This window comes from Cavia porcellus, unplaced genomic scaffold, assembly GCF_034190915.1.
Source record: "Cavia porcellus strain 051 isolate PalLab524CR breed Dunkin Hartley unplaced genomic scaffold, mCavPor4.1 scaffold_19, whole genome shotgun sequence".
Taxonomy (NCBI): Eukaryota; Metazoa; Chordata; class Mammalia; order Rodentia; family Caviidae; genus Cavia; species Cavia porcellus.
In genome coordinates this window covers 13142464-13164659 of record NW_026947502.1, presented here as the reverse complement: position 1 = coordinate 13164659, position 22196 = coordinate 13142464, and the positions used below count along the sequence as shown (strand labels likewise).

General features: G+C 40.8%; 1 long non-coding RNA gene across 2 annotated transcripts; it reads left to right on the top strand.

Annotated features, from left to right (window-relative positions):
• The first annotated feature begins 10733 nt into the window (after nt 1-10733).
• Nucleotides 10734-18640, top strand: LOC134471706 (uncharacterized). Of its 2 annotated transcripts, none has more exons than XR_010041291.1 (3): nt 10734-10805; nt 12249-12345; nt 18498-18640. It is a non-coding gene; the product is annotated as an uncharacterized LOC134471706 (long non-coding RNA). The 2 variants fall into 2 exon arrangements; XR_010041292.1 differs by lacking the exon at nt 10734-10805 and adding an exon at nt 10871-11094.
• Nucleotides 18641-22196: the final 3556 nt, after the last annotated feature.

Here is a 22196-nt window from a genome sequence, read left to right as displayed (position 1 = left end):
AAATAAAAAAAGGGCTGGGGATAAAAAGAAATTTTAAAGCTCAGTGTGCAGGCCCCAGGCCTCACACTACACAAGTGATGAAAAAACAAAACAACCAAATTACAAAATAATCAAAACACATGAATAGACATCATACCAAAGCAGATATACAGACTGCAAGTAAGCACAGAAAGGGGGTGGGGATTTAACTCAGTGGCATAAGCACCTGGTTTGCAAGTGTGCAGTCTTGAGTTTCATCCCCGGTACCAAAAAAAAAAAAAAAAAAGCACAGAAAAAGATGTGCATAATTCGTAACTAAGAAGGTGCAACTTAAACTGCAATGAGATATCATACATAACCCTTGGAAGGGCTGGTTAAAAGGACTGGCCAAAGCATGTATTAAAGAATGTGTGCAGGAAATGAAGTTTTTGTGTGCTGCTGATAGATATGCATAATAGGAGAAGCGTTTTGAAAAGTTTGGCAGTTTCTTAAAATGTCTAATATATACCAGTTACACAATTCAGGCATTCCTCTACTAAGTGAACACTCAATTCAGAAAAAAGCAAATATTCATACAAAGACTTACAAGCAACTAGTTACAATAGATTTATATGTAATGGCCAAGACCTGAAAATAACACATTTGTCCATAAATACTGAATGGACAAATTAGAAATCCATGCAGTGAGAGAGAAGGATGGTAAGTCCACAGCCAGCCTGGGTAAGTTAGCAAGATCCTAGCTCAAATTAAAAAAAAAAAAAAAAATTGAAGGGCTGGGCCTGTAAGTCAGTGGCAGAGCATCCCTGAGTTTACTTCCTAGACCTACAGGAAGAAGGGAGACTAGTTGGGCAATCAATGGAAGCAACAATCCATAACAGCGTGTGTGTGTGTGTGTGTGTGTGTGTGTGTGTGTGTGTGTGTGTGTGTTTAAAATAAATTGTTGGGAATAAAGATAAAAAGCAGGCTCACAAAAGCTAGCTTCCTTTTGTGTCATCCCCCATTCATGCTCTACTTTTCCTATAAATTAATATAACCAAATATTTAAGGACAACCAATTCCAAAGATCACTATATTATTAATTGCTTTGAGCACTGAATTATAGATCATCCCAAGGACTCACATGGCTCCAACCAGTCCGACCTCCCATCCCTCCATCTCACCCACTCCACAAGGCTTCCCACGGACACCTGCTGCTCCTCTTGTTCCTCACTAGACCTTGGTGATGTGCCACCACCTGTTATCAACAAGCATGGGAAAGTACAACTTGCTGCTTCTTCACAGGCACAAACTGTGCATTTTCCTTATTTGTATGCCAGGTGTCACCTGGCTGAACAATCGCTGCTCAAAAAATATCTGCTGATCAAATGGCAAAAGGAAGAACTCAGAGAAACTCCTGGGTCTGACTTTCAAAGGGCCCGTGAAGATCTCAGAAGAACATAGAGTTTCTTTTCCTCAAAGGTCTGACTGGGAGGTGTACCACTTGTGGAAGGTTCTACTTGGAGTGGAGCAGGGAGAATTTTATCACTACCAAGTACCACCACTTATGTATAGGTATATGTATTCAACCACCACCACCACAAAGACTTTTTGTCTTTTAAACCTATAAGCTAATATAAACTTACAGTTTTATAATGGAAATTTCTACAGCCCTGGCAAGACACAACAAAATTTGGACCATATATGAGGGAGGGGGCTCAGGAATATTTAGTGATCTTTCAGCATACCACAGAACCCACAGACAAGAGTTAGAAATCACAACTGCTAGCCACATTGTTCATCCACCTGTCTGCACTTCTATTGCTCAGCTCTCAGTATGTTCAGAATGAGGCAACAGCAAAGGGTTTCAGTTTTCAAGAGGAGATCAAAAGTTTTCACAACTGATTAGCATCCAGAAAGCAACAGACTACTTTAACCTTGAGATGCAAATAACCAAAGATTGTCAAGGGATCTGAAGGGCTGGAGGATTTGATGGAAGATCAAATTCCCGACATTTCCAGGGCAATTAGTTTCACATGCAAAGTCACAGGAAGGGGCCGCCCATTCTCCACAAGCACTAAAGCTGTAAGACTCCAAGCTTTACAAACGTGGACTAATTGGACAGTATCCACCCAGAAGAGTTCATTATTGTTTTCCCCATCTCTTACAATAGAAAAGGAGGATAGAAACCCTTCTACTCTACCACTAGGCACTTGCTCTTGAATATTTCCCACTTCAGATTGCATACATAAACTCCAGGTACAGAAGGTTGGGATTGCTCTGCTAATTATTCATGCTAGTGGGAAGGAAAGGTCTGGAATTAAGTCAAATCTCTCTGCAGGCACCTCTTTAAATTCCACCTGAAGGTGAGCCATGGCCTCAAAAAAGGTTTAAAATGGCTCTGTACTTATCTGATGGTTAGGGAAACCAAGGAGGAAGTGGCTGTCAATTCCAGCCAGGACTTTGGAGCATGAGCTAAATTGATTTTGAAAGATCTGACTGCTAAACTGCTTCTCTCCCACTGGCAGCTGGGGCTTCAGCCACTACTTTTTCTGGATGTGCCACTACAGTCAAGTTCCAGCAATGTGGCCCGGTGCATCTGGTGACTCAAATGGAGCCTGTTGTCACAGTGGATTTTTCCACTTCCAGACATACAGTTACACCTGTCTTTTGTTATCGCCCTGACTCTCTGAAGGGTGGCACATCAGCTTTTCTGGGGACAGCTGCTGTCTGAGGAATCTTCCATTGGGAAGTTCTACCTGACTGGTGATATATGACAACTCCAGAGTACCACGGGCTTTCACCTTGATGTTCCCTGTTCTCCTGCACTGATGAGGCTTTATCTTGTTGGAAACATCATCCTAGTTTTTCCAATCGGCCAAAGGATACTGGTTGCAAAAACCTGCCTTAAATAATGTGGCCAAAGAGGCTGGTGGAACCCATGCTGGAGGGACCAGCTCCCTACAAAACAGCTCACTCACTGACGTGGCATCTTTACCATGTTGGCCTTTTGTGAATGTTTCATGAAGAAGCTAGGACTGATGACGGGGCAGTCCAAGCCCTTCAAAGATTTCTGCATGACCTGCTTTACCTTTCTGGAGTGTTTGGAATGATAAGATGTGGTCTTTAAGAAAAAGGTTTTAGTGACTGTCATTGTATTTGCATTGTACCCTTCCACAAAGTTTTAGGGGTCTGGGGGAGAGGGATGTTACCCCACCCCTCACCTCCTTTGTTTTTGTTTGCTTGATATAGTTTTACTTTGAGACAGGGTCTTGCTAAGTCACGTTACCTGGGATGGGCTCAAACCTGCAATTCTTCTGCCTCAGCCTCCCAGAATGCTGGCATTACAGGTATACTGTGGAGGGCCACCAGGACGACTCTCCTTGAAAGAAGACCATTTGTCTCCATGCTGATTAAACCTTGTCCTAATTCCATATATTGATATGTTCAGAACTGGCTAGGATAATACTTTACATCCTCAACTGACTTTAAGCAATGCAAATAAGTCTAGCTGATGTGTAGCCTTTGAAGCAACACACACATGTCAATGGTGCCCCACCTATAACTCACAGCTAAATTGAGTGATGCTGATGAGCTGTCACTGAGACTGATCCTTGAGAAAGCCTTGAGAAAGAGCCCATAAAATCTTAGGGCATGAAGGCCAGACATCAAAGCTGAAGCGCCAACCAAAAACACAAAACTTCCTCAAACTGTGTTATGCAAATTCTTCCAAACTTAGAGGCTACCTGCTACTGGGATCTGGCACTCTTTCTGCCTACCTCTCTGGATATTGCAGAGGTGCTATTATGCCACCTACCTAGCCCAGCTCACAGTACTCACATACTTCCTGCCATTCTCACAGTCACTCAACCCTGAGCCACTCACCTCTTCACAAATTAATAAAACTCAGGTTCAGCCCTGGGTCATGGCCTTTGTTCTAGTCATTATTCTTAATGGACTTAGGACTCTCTTGGCTCCCTACAACTACAGATATGTGTTTGTTTCTTTATTCTCGCCATGAGTTGCACTGGAAGTGATAGACTGGAATTTACTTATTGGAATTCCAATAACTCTTCCCTGGGATTACCAATGTGGACTCCTCCAGACCAAGATGATGCCAGACTGGGAATATATATATATATATATATATATATATATTTAACTGTGAACGTCAGATAATGATACTTATACTTAACTGTGAATGTCAGATAATGATACTTATACCTCATGGAGTTGTAGGGAGTAATGAGTAAATCACTGGTGCATAGTAAAATCTTAAAATACATGATTTTGTGTACTCGTGGTGGTGATGGGGTATAAGTAAGTTTCCTTGTAAAAGTCTCACAGATATTCAAGCCTTCAGGCCTAATGATGATGCCCACAAAAATAAATACAAAAAAATAGAAAAAATGATCTTAAAGATATCTCATTTTCTTGTTTGCACTCTTTTGCATTCTAAAATCTGCCTATTCCCACACAGTCCCAGTACCCTCTTCTTGCCCTGTTTTTATCAGAAATCTACACCACCCCGCTGACCTTCACTGAGATAGCCCTCCTACATGTGCTCTGGACCACTTCATTAAAATCCTGCCTTCCATTACATCAGAACTCCCACTATTCCCATAGCTGTTCTCTGGATCTGGTAATCACAGCACACACACACATACACACACACACACACACACACACACACACACACACACACGATCAACCCTGAGTACTGCAGATCACACTGCTACTTGCAAAGAAAGCCAGGAGGCCATGCATATCTCAGGACGTCCCTCGGGTGTCTGCTGCAAAGTCGTCCTTTTGCTTCTACTGCCTATGCACCCAGGGGAAACCTCCAGTTTAGCAATACCGTACTTTCTTGGGACACTATACAGATGCTCATTTATTACATAGGCAATGAAGGAAAACCATTTCCCTTCCTAGGGACCCAATAAGCCAAGAGTTATCAAAATTCATCAGATTACTGCACTGAAAAGAGAGTCAAGTGAGAAAATTAGGTCATGGGATGGGGAAGTTTTGATGCGAGCAGAGGGAGGAAACTTATTACACATCAGAAGCAAGCAGCTCTGGGAACGGTAATTATGGGGCAGGGGGTGGAGAATGAGGGCTCAACAGCCAGAAAATAAGGAGGTAAGATGCTCAAGGCGATAGGGCAGAGTTACAGAAAGGTCAGTTTCTCCCACTTCCTCTTCATACAGCTGGGGACCTGCCTCGCTGAACCAGAGACAGCAGCTGTCTAGCTGGATATGCATATTCATGGCCCCACGCTGCTGCAGACAGAGACACGTCAATATTTTAAGTCTACATTCTCTGTTTCTGTCAGGAGCTTGCAAACGTTTTGCAGTCAAATTGTGAAAGGCAAGAAGTTTGAGGGAAGAAATTCTAAACTCCTTGGGCTTAAAAAGTCATAAATGTTTTCAGTCCCTTTTTAGGAACTGAAAGTGGTGAGGGGAGTTCCACATGGAGCTTTTATTGTGCTCCTGCCATGGTAACCTTCCGCAGGAAAAGAGCTCACGGAAAGAGCAAGAACAAATGCATACCCAATAACACAGGCTTCCAAAGTCACTCTGTTTATAACGTCATTACTTTTGGTTGGCTGAAGCCCTTGAAATATTAAATATAATTTTTATTGATTCCCAAGGATAGAATTGACATTTGGCATATAGCTCTCCAAAGCTGCCACACCTATATATAAAAAGAAAAATAAGGTAAGAAGATAGTTTAGGATCGCCCTAAAATCTTGGAGGCTTAAGAGAAAAGGGTTAACCCCCATTGCTCTTAAGTCCAGTGTGGGATGCAGTCACTCAGGCACCCAGATCCTTCCAGTGGATTCTATGCATGGAGCTAATAAATAAGGGAGAAAGCAGTGACATCAAGACTATCTTGCACCTAAGCAACAGCGACTCACATCACTTCAACTTACATTACATAAGTGGAAGCTGGTCTGTGGCTCAAACTCAATGCAAAGGAGCTAAGCAAAACAAAACAAAACCAAAAAAACATGGTTCTACTGTGCCTAAGCAGCAAAGAAAAAGGTTTATCGAGCACCTGGTCTCTGTTGCAGTAAATACCGTTAACTCTGGCGTCTACTTAGTTTCACATTGGTTATTTTTCAACTTTGGCACAATATGCAGTGCAGACATGGCTATGCTGAGATGACTGATATTCACAAAAGTCAGAGAAATCATCTTTTCCTAGATTGGCACATGTTTGGCAGATTTGCTGTCACTCCCTATTTCCTGACCACAGTAGACACGGCTAATTAATCATGATATTTCTTCTCCATTGTTCCAGTCACAGTGGCAGAACCCTTCTTAGTATAGAACTACAGACATTCAGTGAAAGAGTTTTGGCCCAGATCTCCATCTCCCCCACCCTAGGAATTTACCTCTGGCACCAAACGAGTGCCAATGAGCTACCTGTGCATCACTAATGCCTCTTAGGTTCCACCCCAAACCTAGGCTACTTATATGCCTCCACTCCACGTATTCCACGGAGAGATCGCTGACCCCAGGGGCAGATGCCAGGGGATCGGGGGTGTCTCTCCCCGAATTCTCAAAATAAAGGTCATTTATGTTTCATACTTATCTTTTCAGCCGCCGCCAGTCCCCCACAGTTCTATCATTCAGGACACACTGATTAGAGATGGCACACCAAACAAAACAATCTCTTTTATTTTGCACAAGACAAAACTGAAACCTAAGAAGTATAGAATAACTTCATTCATTCACTGAGAAAAAGTACATTGTGTTCCTGCTATATTCTAGATGTTATGCTGAACTCAGTCAAGTTACTTCAAGTCAGATTCAGGCCTGCATTCAGGAACTTAAAGAACTGTGGGAAGTCAGTTGAGTGGACACTTAATTGCGACAGAGTGTAGCAAATTCTAAGAAAAGGGCAGAACATTCTGAGAAATGTAACTGTGCTCAAGCAGAAAAATGTAGCTGGATATGATATCTCATGCTAGTAATCGCAGCAATCTGAGGCTGAGATAAGAGGATCACAAGTGTAACCCCAATCTGAATAACACAGAAACTTAGCAAAATCCATTTCCCAATAAAAGGGGTGGGGGCTTGGGATGTAGCTCAATATGTAGGCCCTGGGTAAAATCTCAAGTACCATAAAAGAAGGAAAGGAAGGAAGAGAGGGAAGGAGAGAAAAATGGAAGGAAAGAGGGAAGGAAGAAGAAAAGAAAAAAATTTATTTTGATACTAAAAATGAATTTAAAACACTGTCCTCAAAAGTCCATTGTAAACAGTGTAGTAGTACATATCTGTAATTGTGGCATTCTGGTGGGCTGAGACAAGAGTAATTTAGCAAGACTCTGCCTCAAAATAGAAAATAGAAGGGATTCTAGGGAGGGAACTCAGTGTGAAGGCCTGAGTTCAATCCCTAGTACTGCCAAAAAAATCCCAAACTATAATGAGGACTTCCTGTAGAGAAGAAAGATTGGGCATAACTCCAAATATAATGAAAAATGAAGATTTATAAACAAGAAGCAAGACAGATGTGACAGTAGCTAGGAAATTACAGTCCTAACAGTGTAGAGTAATACTTGCCAAATGCCCTAGATTCTTGCTAAAGGAAGACCAAGGTAACAGATATCAAAGGTAAGAAGTTCCTCATAATCCAAGTTTTTAGGATTCTTGCTAAATCTAGGTGATGCAGATCTGACAAAGAAGGAATGGTATAGAGGAGCCTGAACAGAGTTAGGTCAAGGAGAGGAGAGTTGCTATCAGTAGTGACAACTAACCCAATCATACAAGAGTTAGACAAAACTCAAACTCTAACATGGGGAAAGAACCATACATCTACAGTTAATCTTAAAACAATGATAGACTTTATTCAAGCAAAGGATGAAACCTGGAGAGCATCTCAGAACTTGGATGCAGTGATGATTGTCTATAATCCCAATTATTTGGGAGGTTGAAGTAGGAGGATCACAAGGACGTATGCCTGGGCAACTTAGTGAGACTCTATTTCAAAATAAAAAATTTAAAAGGCTGAGGATACAGTTCACTTGTACAGCATGAAGTCCTGGTTTTGATCCCTAGTACCACAAAAAATGAAAATAAAAACGCATCCCAGGCAGAAGAACCAATTTGTATAACAGCCAAAATATATAAACAAGAATGGTATGTACAGAAAACAGAAATGGTAGCCTTAGAAGAGTTCACAGTGTAAAGAGATGGAATTTACAGTGTATCATAGCTACTGCTATGTAACAACCTGTCTCCAAACTCCAAACCTTAAACTAACAACAGCATTTTTATTGTGCATGAGTTAAGGGGTCAGATGGGTAATTCTCCTCTCAGACGCATTTATGTACTGGCAGTCAGCAGTGTGGACTGTCAGCTCTGTTGTACATGTTTAGCTAGCTACACATGAGTCTAGGGCAGCCTTGGCTGTGACATCTGTCCCCTCTTCCAAATTTGCTCCCATGCTCCAGCAAGCTAGCCTGACCCTGCCACACATGGCAGGGTACCAAAAATGAGCCATCAGTACTCCAGGCTTCTTGAGGCCTAGGCTCAGAATTGACACAATGCCACTTATAGTGTATTTAATGAGCCAAAGAAAGTCACAAAGCCAGCCTAGAGTCAAAAGGTAGAAAGATAGGTTTAACACCTTGACACATGAATATTACAAAGCTTATGACTAGGGGGAAAAAAAGCTCTACCCCTTTCTCTGTCTCTCATCAGACTAATCTCTTCCAGAGACTCAGAGCAATAGCAAGAACAACACTTGGACAGATGGGTAGGTTCAAATCATGAAAAACTTTGCCCAACTCAGGACGCTAGAGAGCCACAGAAGCAACATGGACTCTACAAAGATGTTGCTTTAACATGAATGATAGTTGACAAAGACCTGGACACTGGCAGAAGAGAGGTAGTGCAGTGATTACATTTAAGAGGTAATTACCAGACAGATATGATGATCATAGGATAAAGAGAGGGAACCACCTCAGAATCACTGGTGATTGGCTGAGCGAGATTAAACACAATCTTCTATATCCCAGTCTTATATCATTGCTACTGCTCTCCTGGTTACAGTATTTTAAATTTAGGAATTTTTTTTCCACCTATATTTTTTTGGCTTTTTCTGGGCCCATTACCAGGAAACAAAAAGGCCAAGGCCATTCTAGGAAATAAACCTTATCAAGACATAATGCCTAGTTTATCACACTCACAGTCAAAGACTGAACACTTTAAAAGATAAGGAAATAACAATAGATACCAGTAAGTAGCACATTTACCTCGTGTGGTCTGGAAAATCATTAACCATGTTAGATAAATAAATCATGGCCTGCCTGGCCCAGAGCTTGCTTCTCAGTGGTGGTTTATGTGAGACACACCTCAGGTGCAAATCAACATGGGCCACTTGGAGGACTCACCCTTTTGACTTTCAGTGGGAAACACATTTATAAATAAATCGAACCCAGGGCCTTTACACTTAGCTACACACCATGCCTTGTTTTTTATTTTGATACAAGGTCTCACTAAATTTCCCACGCTGGGCTAGAACTTGTGATCCTCTTGCCTCAGTCTCTAGAGTCCTGGAATTACGGGCGTACTCATATTTGAAACCTGTGTGTTCTTTCACCCAGAACATTTCAAAACTTTGTCACACACTTCCAGCCTCAGTTCAATTTCAGCCGTTCTAGTAAATGACTCTGTGTCTCTGAAGAACTGAGCTCCTCACAGTCAATGCTATGTATGTAGAATAAATATTATCTATATTCTGATATTTGCAACCACACCCTCCCAACCTGGTTAAGCCTACCTTATTGATTTTGTAAATCATAGTAACCAATGGAAACTACTTCCACTTATAGTGGAATTTTAAAACCTCTACCTTGGTCATACACTGCATGGCAATGCAAAGTGACTCAAAACATTCATTTAGCATTTCTCCTTTGAGCCGGGCCTTATTTCTCTTTTATTCAGGTCTACTATGGTAGCTGATCTGAAAAGATGGAGTCTTGCTAGCCCTCATGTGTACACAGATGGAATCCATTTCCCCACCCCTCAGAGCAGGGCTGAGCTCATCACATGCTTAAGACAACAGAATAGGTAACAATGGGCAATTCAATAAGACTTGCATTTCTGGCATGACTCTTCTGGAAACGTGAATTAATGACAAACAGTTGGGTATCAATGACAATTGGTCTAAATTTGTCTGCTGGAAGATTGAGTGTATGTGTACCTAGTCCCTAGCAAACAGTAGGTGTTATATTAGATGTTTTCTGCCTCATTTTTTGTGGCAAACAATTTATATCTGGAGAAGGCTGGAATTAAAATATTCGGTGCATTTTTTTAAGAGTAAAAGAATAGTTTCCCCCTTTCTTTGCTCAGAAATGAATTTAGAACCTGGGGTAATGATGGTCAGTTCAAGTGTGTCAAATATGATTACCTTCTGAAGGACAGCAGCAGGGTTCTTCAAAAACCCCTGCCTCTTACTGGGAGAAAGGGTTCACTTTGTAATGCATTCACAAGCAGGGAGAACAGAGAGTACTTTGAGTTCTGAATACTAAGTATAGTTCAAATATCCAACTCATCGGAAAGGAGAAAGGAAAATCACAGATTTTACAACAAAGTCACTTTTCAGGTTCTCAGAATCACTTGAAAAGACCTATTTTACTGTTTGCCTGCCAAACTTGAGCTCCTGTCCTAGGAGGCTAACTACATAGGTCTCCACGGGTCACCAGAGCCTCAGAGGCAGCGGGGAGGAGGGATTTGGTTGCAGCCAGAAAAACCAGTCACACGAGTGGAGGGCAGCACAGCAGGTGGCAACTTGTTTCCTCCTTGCAGCCCTTTGAGGTTTTATGAGGAATAAAAGGTGTGGTAAGTGAATAGGGGTGGTGGCAAGGGTGGCACGATATTCTTATGCCAAGACTCTCAGTGTCCCAGCAGTAGCAGCACTGGTAACAGTCCAAAATTTGAATAGCCATTAATAGAAAAATATAAAGTGCCTGGTAAAACATGACCACCACTAGGAATACAATCATGAGGTCGGCATCCACCCATGACTTTGAGGGGTGCCTGCCTCTCTTGGAGACTTGCCAGTGTACAGGGTCCCTTCAAGACTGAAAGAAAAGAAGGACATGAGGAGGTCAACGCCACCCACAAGCAGGTGTTTCTACTAGGGCAGGAGGGTGGGGCAGTTTCTCCTAGATCAGTTTGCTTCAACAGATGAATTGGGGTTTAAAAATACTCACAATATGACCAGTAGATGGAAGTCTGTGTGGGAGCTACTTTAATGAGGAGAAATTGTGACTCATTACTCGAGGTTTGAACAAGGTCATGTTTTCGGTTTTCTAAATCCACTTCTCGTCCTATAGGCACTAAGAAGCCAAGCAGCTACCACTTTTGTGGTTTCTGCTCTCAGAACGTAGTGTTGATGGAGCTGGAAAGTCAGAAGTGAGGGTTCTGTGCAGCAGCCCCTCGCCGTCCCTGTTAGGGCCTCTGTCCTTTGTACTCCGCATCGTGGTTGAGAGTGTCTCTCCCCCTCTGTTGGCACCAGCTGCTCTACATTCCCCATCCACTCTGTTCTAAGTCTTCCCAAGAGTACAGAATCCACACAACTACCCTGCAGCCAATGGTCTACGGTATTCGAAGTGCTTGGTACAAGAAGCAGACTAGATTTGGGCCACTGTACACAGAAGTCTACAATGCCTTTCCTTCCCCAGGCTTCAGAAACCTGGATGTAGCCTTCTCGTTTCATTTGGAAAAATAAGGCTGTTGTCACAGCACCCACAGAGCAGGAGAACCCCAAATTTAAGACTGCCTGCTTTTTCTCTGATACAAATGGAGAATTTTTCTGTTCATTTTTCTGACCCTACCACAACAAATAAAGCAAAATATAAGCTAAGAATAAACCATGGTGATTTGTTCCTCCTCTCACTTTTTAAATATTTTTTAAAAACATTTATTGCTAGGCACAGAAATGTAAGGTTACTCACATAACTTGCTAAATGCTTTCTTCATGCAAGGCAATGTAGACATTAAACTTCATGGAGTCTTGACCATGTTTGTTTTTCAACATAATTATAAAATACAGTTAAGTTTTTATGGTGATTCCTTCTAATAATTACCATTAGCCTATGATAATTAATATTAGCAGAGTAATTAATACCATTAGCACATGATGATATAGCCACTTATTGGGAGCTTATTTTTGTGGTAAATATAGAAATATTCTGCAATCAGTCTTTCCTACATTTTAGCACAGTATTGTGTTTGTGATTTTTTTTTCTTTTTTGGTTTGTTTTCATTTACTTGATACAGTGCCTCAGAATATAATCCCTGTGAGCTTGCTATGGAGCCAAGGCTGACCTCAAACCTGTGATCCTCCTTCATCAGTCTCTAAATGCTGGGATTATAGGTATGTGCCACAATGCTCAGCTGTATTTTCTGTTTATTTATCTGCCCTAATAGACTTGGAAATCCCTCAAAAAAGAAAAAGCAGATATATATGTATATATGTGGGTGACTATATGTATGCATGTAAACGTGTGTATTTTAATATCTAGTCGTTAACATCACTATTCCTTATTACACAATAAGTAGTTTTTAATTTGTTCTGCTGATTATAATAAGACTTTCCAATGCTTATCTGAAAGTACTGCCCACAGCATCAGGATAATAGGTTAAAAACTAACCATCATAGGCCGAGGATTTAGCTTAGCGGCATAAGTGCCTGCTTGGCAAACACGAGATTGTGAGTTTGATCCCTGGTACCAAAAAAACAAAAAACTGACCATCATTTAATTCAATCAGTACCTATCACAAAATTAATGAAAAAGGAAAGGACCTTAGAGAATATTTAGTTCTCTAAGTATTCAGTTCAAATCATATATTTAAAAGACAACAGGGTGGGGAGTAAATAAGAAACTAAGTTCAGGCCCATCGAAGCTACTTTCCAGCTTGGGTTTCCGTCTTAACCTCTCTGTGGTCTGGCTGATTCACCTGTCTAGCGAGGTTAATCACATCTGATCCACCACAAATGGTTGGTGTGAAGTAAGACTGAGACAATGTTTGCAGATACACTTTGCATACCGAAAACATGACATAATAAAAAGTTCTTTGTTTTGTTTTTGTGGTGCATAGAGCCTGGGACATAGTAAATATACAACAGTTGCCCTATTGTTAAGAACATAGATAATACAGAAAATTAGGATGACATACAGTATTTACTATGCACCAAACATTACTGTAAGCATTTTTTCAGACAGGGTCTTGCTCTGCCATTCAGGCTGGCCTTGAACTCACTATGTAGCCCTAGCTGGGCTAGGCAATCTCCCTGTCTCTGCCTTCCAAGTGCTGGGGTTGCAGATACTTGAATTGCTAATGCTTTCTTTGTCACCACATCTAGCTCTAAGCACTTTTTTCTATCTTATTATTCAAAACAATTCCTGAGGCAGGTACAATTTTTATCAGTCCTATTTTAGAGAATGCTCAGGATTTGTATAAATGCAGTCTAGCTGTAGAGTCTGTGAGACTAATCACTATACTACATTACAAATCACCCACAATTTAGAAATAACTATATTTACTAATAATTTAATATGTTCCTCCATATTGATAAATACGTATGTGAACTTGTCTCAAAAAATGTCTGTGCCTAGATCTCCAATCCCCCAAACAAGTGTACAGCAAATGCCCAAAGGAATGAGACAACTGACATGATCTTTAGGGCTCCAGGAAGACTAAAACCCTCACTCATAACTCTGCTGGCCAGCCAGCCAACTGACCCTGGGCAGCCCATATTTAATCTGAACAAGCAAGGAATTGAATGGAAAATGCAGGAAACCTGAGCAGGCTCTTAGGAGGAGTTCAAGGACCCCTCAGTGCAACAAATGATGCTAATTAAGGAAAACGATACAGAAAGTCTCCAGGTGGCCTCAGCTGTGGCCAATCTTGCCTCCTGAGCCGTCCCCACTTTCTCAGTTCAACATGCCTGGCCATGCCACAGCCCTGTACATGTATTCAGCTTTAACTGCTCCAAGAGTAGCTCGATCTGAAGGTCCTGGATCCAATACCCAGCATGGCAAATAAAATAATATATATAAAAATAAAGTATATATTGGCAATATTATTTATTTAACATTTTACTTACATGTAAATAGCTTATTTATTTATTTATGGCAATCCTAGGCATTTAATTCAGGACCTTCTCCCTGAGCTACATTCCCAGCACTATTAGTTTTATTTTTTTATTTTGAAACAGAGTCTCATTAAATTGCTCAGTTGCCTAGGCTGGGCTAGAACTGCAATCCTCCTGCCTCAGCCTCTCAGGATGTTGAAATTACAGGAGTGTACCACCCTGCCTGGTTTGCTTTTAGCATTAAAACAATTTTTTCAGATAAATGTTTATTTATAATTTTTTAAAAGAATATTGAGTTATATGCTGCCATAACCTATTTCAGTTAGTAATAAATTATAAGTAAATTAAAATATTATTACAATTCTAAACTAAATATTGTTACTAATTCTAAACTAAAACTAACGTCTAATTTACTCAATTCTCTTTTTTTGTATTATCAAATCATACCCAACATTTTGCATGGTAAATAACACCTTAATGAACATTTTTGAATTTAAAATATAATACTCCTCATTTTTAAATCTCTGTATCATTTAACATAGGCCCACACAGACTATTAAAAAGTAACTCTCTCCAAGCAATAGATATAGTTCACAAACTTTCTCACCTTAATACTTTATGACAGTGAAACCAAATTATACCCTGCTTCCTACCAGTAATGGTACCTATAATTACACAAGTCATTTAAAAAGACTTTGAGTGTAATTTTATTTGCTTTATATTAAGAAGACCACTAGCACTATATCATCAGTGATTCAGCAAAGGAATAATTAAGCAGCAATTACCACCATCAACTCAAAACTGTCAAACTTGACCGTGTAATAAAATTTGATAGCTAAAACAACTGATAACCCAGGAAAATTTGTAAGTAACATGAAATAGAGTGAAAATATGTACCACTCTGAAAAAAAATAAATTGAAATTTCTATACTAGGGACTGATTCCAGGCCTAAGATAAATCTTCACTCCATTTGTTTGTTTGTGTATCTCTGTTTTCAATTTGAGAAAGAGTCTTGCTAAGTTGTCCAGGCAGGACTTGAACTTGTAATCTTCCTGCCTCAGTGTCTAGGATTACAGGTGCCACCACATTCTGCTAGGTTCAAACATTTAGTAGAGAAAAATGAAAGCTCTCCTCAAATGCAAATTTATTCTAGAGACTAGACCAGGTCTAAAACATAGCAAAATGCTTGCTCAGTGAATAATAAGGCTCAGTGTACAGGTAAAAATGTGAGGCAAACTAGAGAAAAGAAGGGAAAAAAAGGCCCTTTTCCCTGACTTTTGTCAAAAAGACTACTCATTCCATTGTGGTAAATAACTTCAGTGTGACTCATATACTGAGGGAAACCAAAATATTCAAGCCAAATTGAAGTGACCTGTTATGTCTGCTAAGGAATAGGACCTCTGTGTTCACACTTATTTAGTGGGAAGGGGAGGTGTCACTCCTTTACAAATGGATGGCAGATCCATCCCTTCCTGGTCTGGGAGACTTTTGTGACTGAGGAGTAATGTCAGACTGTTTGGAAAGCCAAGATATGTGATCATGTTCCAACAGGGAAGAAGGCCCTGACTCGGTCTCTCTCCAAATCTCTGCTAAGATTTGAAACATGTCAAAAATCCCATTGATCATTTGTTGCTTCCATAATTCCAGTTTGGTTTTAAATGCACCCATTTTATCTACCAACTTGAACACAGTTGTCATTCTTCCTTGAAGTAACAGTGTGACTTTGTTGAGCAGCTAGCATATGTCACATGATTAAACAAATTTGACAAGCTAGGCTGTATCACTGAAATGTGCTGCCAGTGATGACTATTTTTCTTAAAGAAATCTCTGGGTGTGGCTTCACAAATCAAAAACTCTAACCAGGGTTAGGCTGGGGATACAGCTCAGCGGCACAGTGCCTACTAGCAAAAATGAGGTCATGAGTTCAATCCCCGGTACCAAAAACAGCTCTGGCCAGTGATCTACCTTTAGAAAGCAACTCGCTTCTCCTTATAGGAAAAAATGTGTGTTTTCTGGGTCTGTCTCCTTATAGAACTATGTAAACAGATATGAGGCTAAGACATGCAACTTCACTGGGCTTGGTAATTTTAATCCCATCCGGCAGAATGCTGTTAAATTCAGGAGATGTGTTTCTCAGTCAGTAATTCTCTATGCATGACACAGTGCACAGATGCACATTCAGAAGTGACCTTTCTGACCCAGCTAGTGAAACCAAAAACCCATCCCATCATGGCAGCCACTCTGACTAGGCATATGCTGACACAAAATGATTAAATTTTCCTGATATTTAATTATTCAAAGATTTAAATAGTTCTGCAGTTGTGATATCAGTAAACAACAAAAGTTCACATAACATATCCTTGTGCACATCCTCCTGAAAAATATAACATGTAGAAACAAGCATTGTGTTATTTTTGTCAATATAAGTAGACTCATCAATCTAGATTGTACACCATAAATCCTCTCTAACAAATGTGTCTCATAGCCTCTGCTATTTCATTAATTTTTCTAGTTATGGTACTAGCCAAAAAGAGGAATCATATAACATTTTGAATTGCAGTCTTCTAAACTTCACAACAAATATCCTTAGTAGCAGGAAGAATCAACTCCTCACCAATAGTAAAAATCTTATCTTTAGATGTACAGATAGCCACTAAGAATAATGCTCTTAGTACAGACACATTTGATCAAGTGGTGGCTATCAGTAATTGCTTCTGTCCTTCATGTTCACTTTTTTTTCTTTTAGAAAATTCCAAAGGTTTGTCTTTCCATGCAGGGATGCTTGGTCTCCATGTGGTAAAGCACTTTTCTCTTTTCTTTTTGTTAGTAAGAGTGTACATTTATTGAAGGCAAAAAAGAAGTACATTCTACAGACTCACAGCAGTCACAAGGATAAGGAAAAGAGGTCTTTTGTATCCAAAGCTCGTTGGATTGGCTTCTCCTTCATGCAAATAAGGGACAGTTGTCCTGTCAAAATCTTACAGGGCCTGGCACTAAATTTAAAATGCCCTATCAAAACCTTTGGCTTCTTACCAGATGTAAATGAAGACTTGAAAATAGCACTTTTCTGACTGGTCCCCTGTACAGGATCTGCAGAGTATCCTAGAGCCTGTGCTCTCACATGTCCTCTGGCTCTCCATGCCTTTGACTCATTCCATCCAACTGTTTAACTGGTTTGCCCCAATGCTAATGTTCTACCTCATTTCCCCCTGAGACAAATAGTCTCGCATAATTCTTTATGGCATGCTGAGAAGGTGAAAGTCTTTCTTCTCTTCCTGCTGAAAGGAATTACAGATCCCATCTACTGGGTATTATGTTCTCTCTGACTACGTTGGGATGTTGGGGCTTGATGATCAGGCTGGTAAGAACCCATGCCTATATGTCAGGAATTATAGAGCTGTCCATTCAATGGAAGAAAACTTAGTGAAATTCTCAGGAGGGGTCATTGCCTATAGTCTGGGTCTTCATCTGCATGTGGATGTTTGGAAGCCTTGACTAGATCAATTTTACTATTAGGTTGAGGAGGCAGTGGTCAAATATGAAAAAGAAGTAGGATGACCACAGATGGTCCCAAGAGATGAGGAACCCAGGGATTTTAGGAAGCTAAGATTTAAAGAATCAAAGCATCTTGAACAGGCCTTCCTGGTATGCCTTAAAAGGTGGACTATGACAGATTCAGCAATTAGAGATTATTTCTCAATGCTTTTATTTGGGAGAAGTTTACTAATGAGTTTTATTCTGAAGCTTCCTGGAAAGAGGAAGCATGGTGAAGGGTATTAAATAAACTACCAAGAGCCTGAGAACATAGTGCTAGCAAGATTACTCACATTATGGATCCTATTATAAACAGCAGTCACTGTTGTTGATGGGTGCCCTTTTAAGCTGTGGTGGATCAGGGGTCATCAATGATTCTACTTATCTGCACATGGAGCAGTACTAGAATCTGGCTCTTTGAAGAGAAGCTTTAGATCTTCCAGAGGTTCACAAGAAAACCCTTCTTTTGGGTGGTCCTTTGCCTCAGGCAGTTTAGGTGGGGCCAGCTTCATTCCATGACAGCCAGAGTCACCTGGAGTTCCTCACAGGAGATAGAGATTTCCTTCGACGGGGGCACTGCGATTTGCTCCATGCCCCGTTAGTTCTCTTCACGAAGGTGGGAGATGAGGGTTTTGGTTGGCCTGGTCCCTGTCTGGAGTGGCAACAGTCAATTGCCAGTGCCATGAACCAGCCACATCAGCCTCCTGACACACAAAGCAGTGGCCTAGCACAGTCATACACCCAGTGTCCAGTTTCATTTCCTTTAAAAAGGGAAGTTTCCTTGATAGCACCTGGATTTTCCCTCAGGCAATTTGAGTTTGCTTAAAGTACTGCTAATTGCAACAACCATAGTTTTGGCCTGCATTTGTTCTCAGTTCTCCTTACTCTCTTTCAGCTCCTGATTGCTGAACTCAGAAAACGCTGTGTCCAGTAACTGGATCAAAGGAGTTTGGAGGCCCATCTGAAACTTTTGTAATTTGTGTCAAATACCTAGGGCTGATTGACTAATAAAATGTTGTCCCATGAGTGTCTGCTTCTCCTTGGAAGATGGATCTAAGTTTGTATATTTAAAGAAAGCTTCTTCTAATTGAGTATGAAGGACAGTTGAAAGTTCCTTTGTCCTGTGCAACCTCTCTTTTCATAATTAATGGGTTTCCTAGTGCATCATTTTATTACCATAATGAGAGCAATCATCACTTTAAACATCAAGCTGGTTCAACCCCAGTACTTTAGTCCCAATTTGGTCTACAAGAGGGACAGTAACCTCTTTGGGGATGATTCCCTTCTCTTCTTGGAGTCTATTGTGAATCTGCATATATTCCAGCCTCCTCTAGGATTTTTTTCATCTGAGGTACTTAAAGGGGCTGAGACAAATTGGACTTCATCCCATGAGAGACCAAAAGTGAGGGTTAAAATTTGTAACACATTTGCAAAACCACCAGGATATTTTGAAAATTTGTCTAAACATGCTGTGCACTGTTGAAGACCTGCCACTGAAAAAGGCAACTGGACTCAAGAAGCCACTTGTCCCACTGGGACCTCTCAGGGTAGGATGACCTGAATTGAAAGAGAGGAAATTCTGCTTCAAGTATGTCCTGTGGGACTTACAGCTGTCTGAAGAACATGAGATGGGCACTAGAGAATACTGGGTCTTTCTGGAGAGCTGTCTATAGATGGAGTTTCTGAGTCACTTGGAAAGGGTGGGACTGATTTACTGGCCTCCTCCTTGTAGGAGGCTAAAGAGACCTCAGGGTGTGGTTTGTTTCGTTAAACAGTGGGGCAGTTCCATGTTGCCATGAGACACAAGTGCAAGTGTAGGGAGGGGACCATCAATGTCATTTTCTTCTTCAGGAATTTCTCTAAGGACCACATCTCTGTGGCCTTACAGAGGGGTAGTTTCTTTTAAAAAGCCATAAAATCTGCAGCACGAGAGATTTCAAAACACTTTCCTTGCCTCCTGTAGGAAAGAACTAACTGAGGGATAGTATTGTAATTATGTACCCATCTTTTGCCATTTCCTAGTTCATACTGGGGTCAAACAGAATTGCAATAAGAGATACACTTCTCTTTTCTCAGACTGTCAGGGTCAGACTGTTTCCAATTCTAAAGAAAACAGCCTAATGGTGAGGTCAGTGGGTCATTTCTCATGGTGCCTTGTGGGGCCTATGGAGAAAAGGGAAAAGATGGGGGCTGGGGATTTAGCTCAGCGGCATAAGCGCCTGCCTTGCAAGCAGGCAGTCGTGAGTTCGATCCCTGGTACCGATAAAAACGAAAAAGACAAAAAAAAAAAAAAAAAAAAAAAAAGAAAAGGGAAAAGATTATGTCCTTTCTAGGGCATCCACACAGAAGGACAAAGACACACTGAGCACTGGGGCAGCACTCTAGAAACTCAAATTTGTTGCCATATATCTGGCAAAGCAAGCAGCACTAAGGACTTAATTTTTCCCTTAGACTTAAACATAACTTGTGACCTATTGTGACTCCATAGAGAACAGGGTGGAGCTCTCTACTGGCTCTGTCTATCTACTTCAAAAACAGTATCCCTCCCATTTATCCCAGTAACAAAAGACTTTCGTAATTTGAGGCAGTAGATAGAAGCCTATTCTTTAGCATTTAAGAAAAGACCTTGAGAAATTCCAAGTACAAAAGCAGGACTTGTCATTATTCACTAAAACATTCCAGTTCTATTTCTGCAAACTCACAGTGGTTGGGTTGACCTTCACTGTCTGTTCTGTTTATTTTGCTCAGGCCTTCAGGTAAACATTCTGAAATGACCTGAATTTTTGTTAGAAGGGAGGAGATCTAGAAGGAAAGATTTAGAAGGGAAGAAAGGAGGAGGCCTATTTGTTCCCCAAAAGTGGAAAAAACAGCTTTTATCCACAAAGATTTCCTGGTGTCCAAGAGGACAACAGGGAAACATGGCAGAATACCCAACCAGGATGCCTCCCTGAGGCTGCGGGAACAGGAATCCTGAAGCAAGCAACTCACTAAAAGACAGACATAAAAGGCCATCTACAGGGAAAGCCCAAAGCCCAACTTTGATCATGCTGAATACAAAAATAGGCAGATTGGGGTAAGTGGATACTCAAAAAAGAGGCCAAGTTACAGCTAGCTATCCTTCCCCAAAGAATGAGGAAGCTTAGTAAAGTATTGGGAAGAACAGAAGTGTGGGAGTGAAAGAGATGTGTTAGTCCTCAAGCAACAGACCTCTTAGTTCTCTGACTTATGCCTACAATGAGTAACCAAAGACACCAAAAAAAGGGAAAAGAGAAGAGAAAAAAGGTATTAAAATATTTCCTGAAAAGGTGGTTCATTTCCTCACTGGGCTTACCAAGAAATGTTACCAGATAGTGGATTGTGGGAAAATTCCTTGTAGGTTCTTGGTGTCCTGAGCAAAGAATTAGACAAGATATACATAAAAGGTAGAAAGCATATACATTTATTAAAGATGAGAAGTATGCTCTACAAAGTGGGAGAAGATGGGTAAACAGACTCACAGAGGCCAGAAAAACAGCTTTGAAGATCTTATGGTTTTGTTGGATAGCCAGTCACATATACAACACAAAGTGGACTTGAGAATACGAATCACCTGTTATAATTAATTCATAATTTAAGTAGAACTCTTATCATTTTCTTTTAAATGCAGCTTTCATTTTGTTGCTCCGAGTCTTCTGCTAGCTCCTCACCAGGTAGTTCCCTTTTTTCAAAGCCAGGCTTAGCTTATGGGCTTATCAAAACTGTGACTAAGACAGTGGCTCATTGTGGGAGAGAGGCACAGACAGAAGAGTAAATAAAATAATGGGTGGGCCACATGCAGACCAAAATAAGTGTTGGACACTATTGGTTACTTTTCTGTCTTTTCTGGGACAAAATACTTGATGCCCAAAATGAAGGAAGGAAAGGTTTATTTAGCTTGTAGTTTGTGGAGGTCTCAGTCCATACTCAGCTGGCTCCAAGGCAGGATGGCATGGCTAAGGAGCAACCATTCATGGAAGACACAAGTGACAAGAGTGAAAAGGGCAAAAGGAAGGGGGAAAAGACATGTTTCCTCCCTTGTACTGTATGCCAGCTACGCACCCTGTGTAGGTGCAACACTCAAACCACCAATCCCAGCTCTAGACAATGAATCAATCAGAAACACTAGAGTCAGCTGTCCCCATGACTGTATGAGGCTCTGAGGGGACATCCAAACACAAGCCATAATATTCCACCTCTGGCCCCCCAGACTTACATACATCCTTTAGCCAAAAGACATTTATTCTATTTCCAAGATTTGTCAAAGTCCTGACAGTTTCAGCATGGCTGAAAAGTCCAAGTCCCAAGTCTCCCCTGAGATCTAAGGCAAACTCTGAGCTGTAACCCCCTGTACAAATGGAAAGTTAAACACTCCCAACTTCCAGTGGTACAGATAAATGTTACCATTCCCAAGGGTACAAATAGGAGGATACAAAGGAATGGGACCAAAGCAAGACAAAAATCCAACAAGGCAAAGATAAAGTCCTGTAATTACACATTCAGCATCGGAAGAAATCTGGTTATGAGCTCCAAAAGGCTTGAGTTACTACACCTCCATGTCACTTCTGGTGGTTATATG